The following is an 8,941-nucleotide window of genomic DNA, read 5'->3' as shown; positions in this document are numbered from 1 at the left end:
CTCCTCATCCATATCATCTCGAGGTGAACTGTCACCACTCACCTGATTAGTTGGAGATTTTTTTTGACATCCTTCATCATCTACTTGTAAGTGAGCATGCCATCCTGGTATTACTGGTTTACCGTCTGAACAGTTTTCCCGTTTTACAATATTTGTTGGGTCAAAGGTAATAAATTCACTATTGGTATTATATCCTTTGTGCTGCTCTTCTTTCACAGCTATCAGTCCCTGATTATTGCCATCACATGTACACAGCAAATCCCTTTTTTCATCTTTCAGTTTCATATTGTTGCCATTCACACAAATTCCTTTAGGACATTCTGCATCCAATGTAGCTTCATCCTGCATATTCCTTGAATAGCAGCCATCTTGGTTGTTAGTGTATTCATTGTCATTATTGGAAGCATTGTGGCAACCATCAGCAATTGACTCTGGGATCATGTCAATGTGATCTCGGTCATTATTAGAAGAACCATTGTGACCATCAGCAATTGACTTCTGTCCATCCAAGTGTCTTTGGTCATTATTGGCGGCAAAATGGCAACCATCAACAATCAATTTTCTCCCATCCAGGTGTTCTTGGTCATTATTGACAACAGCAAGGTGACCATCAGCAATCGACTTCTGTCCATCAAGGTGTCCTTGGTCATTATTGACAACAGCAAGGTGACCAACAGCAATCGACTTCTGTCCATCAAGGTGTCCTTGGTCATTATTGGCAGCAACATGGTGACCAACAGCAATCGACTTCTGCCCGTCCAGGTGTCCTTGGTCATTATTGGCAGCAACTTGGTGACCATCAGCAATCGACTTCTGTCCATCAATGTGTCCTTGGTCACTATTGGAAGCAACATGGAGACCATCAGCAATCGACTTCTGTCCATCCAGGTGACCTTGGTTATTATTAGACACAACAACCTGGTTCAAACAAGACAAATAACTTGTATTTGGGTAGACTTGTTGATATGAGATTGAATTGTGATTAAGATTAAAGTCGGAGCTCTGTGAATTCTGTATCTTTTCCGTCTGACTTCCCTTAAAAAGATCGTAACAATCAAATTCTCCTTCAGGTAATTTCTGAAAAAATTTCCTGATGCTCTTCTGGTGAACACCAACCTTTTGAAATGTTTTGCTGCAACCAGGCAGAGGAGGAAATGCAATTGTATTATTCGGCTGTACATGAATACCATTATTATCAATTGAATTTGCTGTACTTATTTTACTGTTAATAGCCAAACCACTGTTTTGAAATGCCTTGCTACAACTAGGCAACACAGGAACCGCATTAGTGCCTGTGAGGTGCATACCAATTGCATTCACTGTATGCGTTTTCCTGTGAGCGGTCAAAGCAGCGTTTCTTGTGAACACTATCCCACATATTTCACATTTGAATGGTGTTTCACCAGTATGTGTTCTCTGATGAATCTTCAAGTGTTCTTTCCTTGTGAAACTTCTCTGACATGTGTCGCACTTGTATGGCTTTTCACCAGTGTGTTGTAGTTGATGTCGTCTCACATGCTCCTTACGAGAAAATTTATTCAGACATATATCACAGGTAAACGGTTTCTGATCAATGTGTAGTCGCTTGTGGCGGTTCATGTGGTCTCGCCGAGTAAATTTTTTCATGCATAAATCACACTGGAAAGATGCAATATTGACCTGTGGCTTGGATGTTTGTTCAATCGCAACAGTCTTTGTACATTTTGCACAATTACATGACGCAGTATGTAAACATTTCTGCTTATTATTCACTGAACATTGAATGGTGGTGTTGAAAAATGGTTTGTTACTAGAATAATCTGTTATTGGTCCATTTCCAAACAACACAGTTTGTTGCCTGGTAATCATGTCTCTATACTCTGTTATGTCGAAGTCCATTTTATGGGTTGCCTTAAGTGCACTATAAGAAAAAATGTAAGTTGTAAGTACTTTACTGATTTTTTTTTTGTACATTTTGAATAGCATTTAGCAATAAGTATCAGAAATGCCTTATTCTTGCTATGAAATTAACCAAAGGCATAGAACTATTTCCTCTCATACAAGGGTTACAATTGTTACTTATGGCACTTATGTGAATATTCTGTAAAAAAATATAGAACTGAAGTGTGAGTTTGATGTACTGTTTTGGCTCCTATAAAACGAATATGGTGATTGTTACCTTATTACAGATAATTCTTGTTAGATCAATACTCCAAACTTTATAGTAAACCACTTTAGCTTGCACAGTTGCATTCATCCATGTACTCTGTAAGTGACAGTTGACAGAACATTGTTTGATCAAACAAAGAATGAATTTGATTTAACAACTGTTGTCTAGGCTATACTAGAGTACTTATGCAACAAGTTTCATTTAAAACTGTTAAGTGCTTATGAGATATCAGAAAATTTACAAACTTATGCAAAGTAGGTAATTATTATGCATAAATTTCAACCTAAAAATAAATGCATGAAAATTATGTAATAAGTATGCGCAGAATATATAGATCAAATGGCTTGACCCAGAGCATCTATGTACCAAGTTTCATTATAATTCTTAGACATCTGTCAACAACTAATATCAACGAAAGCTTAAAAAGAACTCCCGTGTGCTGAGAGTATTGAAGACATATTATAAATTAATTAGCCTTGCAAACAAGAAGCTTGGCAACTAATATTTGTCTGCTATTTGATAAGTACAATGTGATCCACATTATTGAAGTTTATAATACTTACAGAAAATACATTTGATTTTACATCTGTGGTTTCCACAGCAACTCTACCACAAGTTCAATTTAAATCTGATTTTTTGAGATACCAGAAATTCAATAATAATAATTAGATAATAATTGTTTTCATTATTGAAATAATCACGTCCGTGGTTACCCCACAGCATCTATGATTTTTCAATCCAAACCTAATGCATTGTTCCCAGGAACTTATATAGCAAGTTTTATTGAAATAGAATAATTGTTTTTTAAAAGAAAATAGGTAATTATTATGCAAATTAAACAATTATTATGCATAGATTTCAATCCCAAATTCATTACGGCTGTATATTGTTCCAGGGCACATATGTACCAAGTTCCTTTATAATGTGATGATTAACTCTTTAGAAAATTGATGGAAAACCGAAAAGTAAATTATTATGCGAATTAGGCAATGAAATTGAACTAAGAAAAGACCAAGTCTTTGGAATATATTCTTGAAATATATGTACCAAATAAAATTAGAATCTGTTGAATGGTGGTTTAGATATCAGTGAAAATAGCACAAAAATAGCTAATTATTATTATGCAAATAAGATATTAATATGCATAAATAAAACAAAAACTAATCAGATGTGTGCATTTTCCAAAAATAGATTTCCTAAGTTTAATTGAACTTTGAAAAGTGGTTGTTGAGATATCCATGGAACACACATACATATACTAGTAAATACACAAACACAGACAGGCTAACTGCAATGACTTCTATTGTGTGCTGCCATCTGATATTTAGAATATAGCAAATCTATGTCGTCATTATTGTTATGAGCATGATCTGTAGGGAGGTGAAACCTCATACATGACATACACAATTACAAAATTTATTGGACAAATGTTTATATCCATGTCTCACAGTGTCAACTTAAACTGCTGTAGTGTGTAGATGATGACATAGAACAGCGCCCTCAACAATTATGTGATTATAATTGAAAATGCTTGATTGCACAGTGGGACTGTGCTCCAGTACATGGAAGGATTTTGCGACATGTTCAATTACGGCAGTCCCGTGTGTTTGTTTCTGACTGTAAGGGATACGTGTGGGTTGGTGAGAAGACATATGCCACCATAACCTCACACAGTCGCTATACTCGTCGACAACGACTCTGCGGGAGATTGCTCTGTGCTTTTACTGAATAGTACACGAAAGCCGCTAAACCTCGGCGCTAAACATGAAGTACCCCTGTTATGATAAGAATCTAAAAACACTGAGAGAGATTATACGACGCCGTACTTCACGATCTGAGAGCCTGTATATGTGCAAGGCTTATTCGACGTTAAAATACAGCCTTTGTGAACACTAACCTGATACACTGTCAATGCGGGAAAGAACCCGGATGTAGATATGTTGACCTACAACAAGATGGAGGTCAAACTCAGCGGGTATACACTGCAAGCGCTGATGGGATACGGATCAAAGCGACATAATTGTACTGCCTATATATTCAATAACATTGAAAAAAATGTGCCTCTGTATTAAAATAAAGGCGTTTTTTTTAAAAAAATCTGCTTTTTAATATTATTACAAGCTTATTATTCCAAACCAACGACATCTATATCCGTCTAAGTAATTGTCGACAGTCCTCGTTCGAACACACATATCAACATCAAAAGTCTAGAAAAATCCAAGGAACATGATGAAACTTGATTTAAACTAATGAAAATAATATGCGGATTATCGTGTAATTGTTACACTTGTCAATAATGCATTTTCGACTTCGTCATCAAAACCATAAGGTATTTCTGTTATATTTTCAAAGCGTTCGAGACGCTGTTAATACTAGCGCTATGGTTAAAGCAGTAATTCGTCAAAATATATAGCTGTTTCCCGTCCCGGGGTCTGCACACACTTTTCTTGAGTATTCTTTAAATAGTTGTACGGCGTCTATGAAATATTCGCAAATAACTTTAAATTTGTATGATTGCTGTTCGTGTGGTGCCGGAGTAGGGGAGGAGGGGGTATTCTGGGAAGGGAGGTGTCAAATTTATGGGGTATGTGTTACGTTCTTGAGGTAGCACGGCACTCTCGATTTCACTTAGTTTTGGTAGTGAATAGTTTATAGCTGGTCGCAGTTGGTAGCAGAATCCCCCTATTGTTTAGTTGAGTTTGCTGGGCAAAAATACTGAGATCTCGTGAAAATGACCCCCGGGGGCTTTTCAAAAAAAGCCTCTAAACACGTATTTGTTTTGGTGAAATTATACTCCTTCTCAAGCGCAGGAACTTAAAATAGATATCCCATATACTATTTCCAAGTTGAGGTAACATGAATTCATGAGATTCCTTTTTTCTCACTTCATTACTATATTCTAAGTTACATCAAGCTCCAAGTTCCTTGTATTAAATATATATCGCCAAAATACAGATTATATAAAGGTCCTGGTGATGATATTAAATATATCGCCAAAATACAAATTATAGAAAGGTCCTAACGATGATATTATATGTATCGCCAAAATACAAATTATATAAAGGTCCTAACGATGATATTATATGTATCGCCAAAATACAGATTATATAAAGGTCTTAACGTCGATATTAAATATATCGCCAAAATACAAATTATAGAAAGGTCCTAACGATGATATTATATGTATCGCCAAAATACAAATTATATAAAGGTCTTAACGTCGATATTAAATAAATCGCCAAAATACAAATTATAGAAAGGTCCTAACGATGATATTAAATATATCGCCAAAATAAACATTATATAAAGGTCCTAACGTCGATATTAAATATATCGCCAAAATACAAATTTTATAAAGGTCCTAACGATGATATTTAATATATCGCCAAAATAAACATTATATAAAGGTCCTAACGTCGATATTAAATATATCGCCAAAATACAAATTATATAAAGGTCCTAACGATGATTTTAAATATATCGCCAAAATAAACATTATATAAAGGTCCTAACGTCGATATTAATTATATCGCCAAAATACAAATTTTATAAAGGTCCTAACGATGATATTAAATATATCGCCAAAATACAAATTATAGAAAGGTCCTAACGATGATATTAAATATATCGCCAAAATAAACATTATATAAAGGTCCTAACGTCGATATTAAATATATCGCCAAAATACAAATTATATAAAGATCCTAACGATGATATTTAATATATCGCTAAAATAAACATTATATAAAGGTCCTAACGTCGATATTAAATATATCGCCAAAATACAAATTATATAAAGATCCTAACGATGATATTAAACATATGCCAACGTATCTTACGAACAATGATTACTAAGTTAAATTAAATACATTTATCTCAATATGGAATAAATATAACACCTTATATGCATTGTTTTTGTGACGTCACTTCTGTGTGTTTGTGCAGTATTTTTCACTTGTTCGTGTGACCAACGCAATCGCCGTCAATTGTTGACAAAATACATATCGAACAGGATCTGTATTTAACCTTAATACATGGCCATCGGCCTAAAAACAGTAAATATACAAAAATTAAATTATATACAATATTTCGGCAGCTTACCTCCTAAGTTTAATAGCATTAAATACAAACGCAACTAAACGTTGTAGAAGTACACCATTTTGAGTTTTGAGTAATTCAAGAAATTTATTTACAGTTGGTGGGGTGCAGTTGTAGTGTGGGACATCTAATGTGATTATAAAAGTTACAAATTAATAAAAAATGGAACTCGTTTTCAATAGAATTCATATTGTAAATCAATAGCTCGCACGTACGTTGATCTTTTTCTAGATGACCTCTGTATTTTTCAATTCGTACACAACGAGAGGAGCATCGTAGCCGAACGAGTGATTGCATATGGGCTCGAATATGTACAAACTTTACCTCTCCAAACATTGTAATGTTTTTATTTTTTTTAACGACGTAACAATTGAAAACATATTACTGACATCAAAATTGCTAATTATGTAGTGCTTTTGACTTTTTTACTAGGATTACATTAAGACATACTTTTTATTGTGGTGCAAAATACTATAGTTTGATCCAGCACATGTTTTTTTCCCGACTACCACAGCATTGTCGTTCACAACGCCCTCTTGCGCCGACTTTTGTTTGCGCCATACAATAGTTTTACTAGTTGTTTTTAACGATAGGATCATTCAGTTTAAAACTACCACGTGGGATATTAGAATACACTTTGGTACACTTTTACTTGGTGGGGTGCAGTTGTAGTGTGGGACATCTAATGTGATTATAAAAGTTACAAATTAATAAAAAATGGAACTCGTTTTCAATAGAATTCATATTGTAAATCAATAGCTCGCACGTACGTTGATCTTTTTCTAGATGACCTCTGTATTTTTCAATTCGTACACAACGAGAGGAGCATCGTAGCCGAACGAGTGATTGCATATGGGCTCGAATATGTACAAACTTTACCTCTCCAAACATTGTAATGTTTTTATTTTTTTTAACGACGTAACAATTGAAAACATATTACTGACATCAAAATTGCTAATTATGTAGTGCTTTTGACTTTTTTACTAGGATTACATTAAGACATACTTTTTATTGTGGTGCAAAATACTATAGTTTGATCCAGCACATGTTTTTTTCCCGACTACCACAGCATTGTCGTTCACAACGCCCTCTTGCGCCGACTTTTGTTTGCGCCATACAATAGTTTTACTAGTTGTTTTTAACGATAGGATCATTCAGTTTAAAACTACCACGTGGGATATTAGAATACACTTTGGTACACTTTTACTTGGTGGGGTGCAGTTGTAGTGTGGGACATCTAATGTGATTATAAAAGTTACAAATTAATAAAAAATGGAACTCGTTTTCAATAGAATTCATATTGTAAATCAATAGCTCGCACGTACGTTGATTTTTTTCTAGATGACCTCTGTATTTTTCAATTCGTACACAACGAGAGGAGCATCGTAGCCGAACGAGTGATTGCATATGGGCTCGAATATGTACAAACTTTACCTCTCCAAACATTGTAATGTTTTTATTTTTTTTAACGACGTAACAATTGAAAACATATTACTGACATCAAAATTGCTAATTATGTAGTGCTTTTGACTTTTTTACTAGGATTACATTAAGACATACTTTTTATTGTGGTGCAAAATACTATAGTTTGATCCAGCACATGTTTTTTTCCCGACTACCACAGCATTGTCGTTCACAACGCCCTCTTGCGCCGACTTTTGTTTGCGCCATACAATAGTTTTACTAGTTGTTTTTAACGATAGGATCATTCAGTTTAAAACTACCACGTGGGATATTAGAATACACTTTGGTACACTTTTACTAAAAAGACGATGTTTTCATTGCTCATGAATACTAAAGCCAATTTATTTTAGCCAATTGCGTCATGTAATGCGGATTGTTGAATGAGAAAGTTGACTGACCAATCAGATTTCTCCCCTGCTTGAAAAATTTAATGAAACCGATTTTACTTACAGCGTCATACTTGGATGTTATTGAATATTGACGTCATATTCTAACAATTGTCCCTTGTAGTCGGATGTAGACTTACATAAAAAACATTTTTTTCAAAAAGTAAAGAAAAAATAAAGAAATTAAAAAAACAAAAATGCTAAAGAAGCGAATGATCGCGACAACTCCTGCACACGTCCTCGTCGGCACGTGTTATGTTTCTGACCAGTAAATAATCAGGCGCTGATGATTTACAGCGAACTCAGAACAGTTCGATATGCGTAAAAACCTAATGGGAAGAAGATTAAATATGCAGCTGATATTTGACAGAAAGAAAACTATCGCTTGCTTCGTTTTCGTCTTTTCTTGTTCAACGTTTCGTTGTTCCCCAGTATGACTGTACTGTTGAACTGGCAATGGCCAGTAGGCTACACAGGACTCAGTGACTCTCGGCGATGGGTTCGCTGCCCGGTTCGCTCGATCCAGAGTGAATGTGCGCTCATGGTGTTCTATCCACTTGACCACTCTATATTTTATATTAAAGATATTTTTATATTTATTTTCGAAATAAAACACAGTAAAATGACCTAAGCCTAGTCTAACTCGGTCACAGAAAGCACTGTTAATGTCCGGGGATAGCATGTGACGGAACAAGAATTCGTCCCTGGACGCAAACGTCCACAAGAGGTTTTTTGTTTGTATTTCGGGCAGTTATATCTCATTTGTACCACGAATATCTTGAATTGCTCAATGTGCGTTCTAAAATGTTCGTGATTATAATATATGCAGTAACCAGGTTGTACT

The 8,941-nt window shown here is 34.9% G+C and overlaps 1 long non-coding RNA gene across 1 annotated transcript; it reads right to left on the bottom strand.

Annotated features, from left to right (window-relative positions):
* Nucleotides 1-1,153: 1,153 nt before the first annotated feature.
* Nucleotides 1,154-4,087, bottom strand: LOC144345055 (uncharacterized). Its single transcript, XR_013419314.2, has 3 exons — nt 4,047-4,087; nt 2,159-2,245; nt 1,154-1,900 (listed from the first exon to the last, which is right to left on the bottom strand). It is a non-coding gene; the product is annotated as an uncharacterized LOC144345055 (long non-coding RNA).
* Between the last annotated feature and the right edge of the window lie 4,854 nt (nt 4,088-8,941).

Source organism: Saccoglossus kowalevskii, chromosome 3 (assembly GCF_978046115.1).
Source record: "Saccoglossus kowalevskii chromosome 3, keSacKowa6.1, whole genome shotgun sequence".
Taxonomy (NCBI): Eukaryota; Metazoa; Hemichordata; class Enteropneusta; family Harrimaniidae; genus Saccoglossus; species Saccoglossus kowalevskii.
This window is presented reverse-complemented; position numbering and strand designations above follow the sequence as displayed.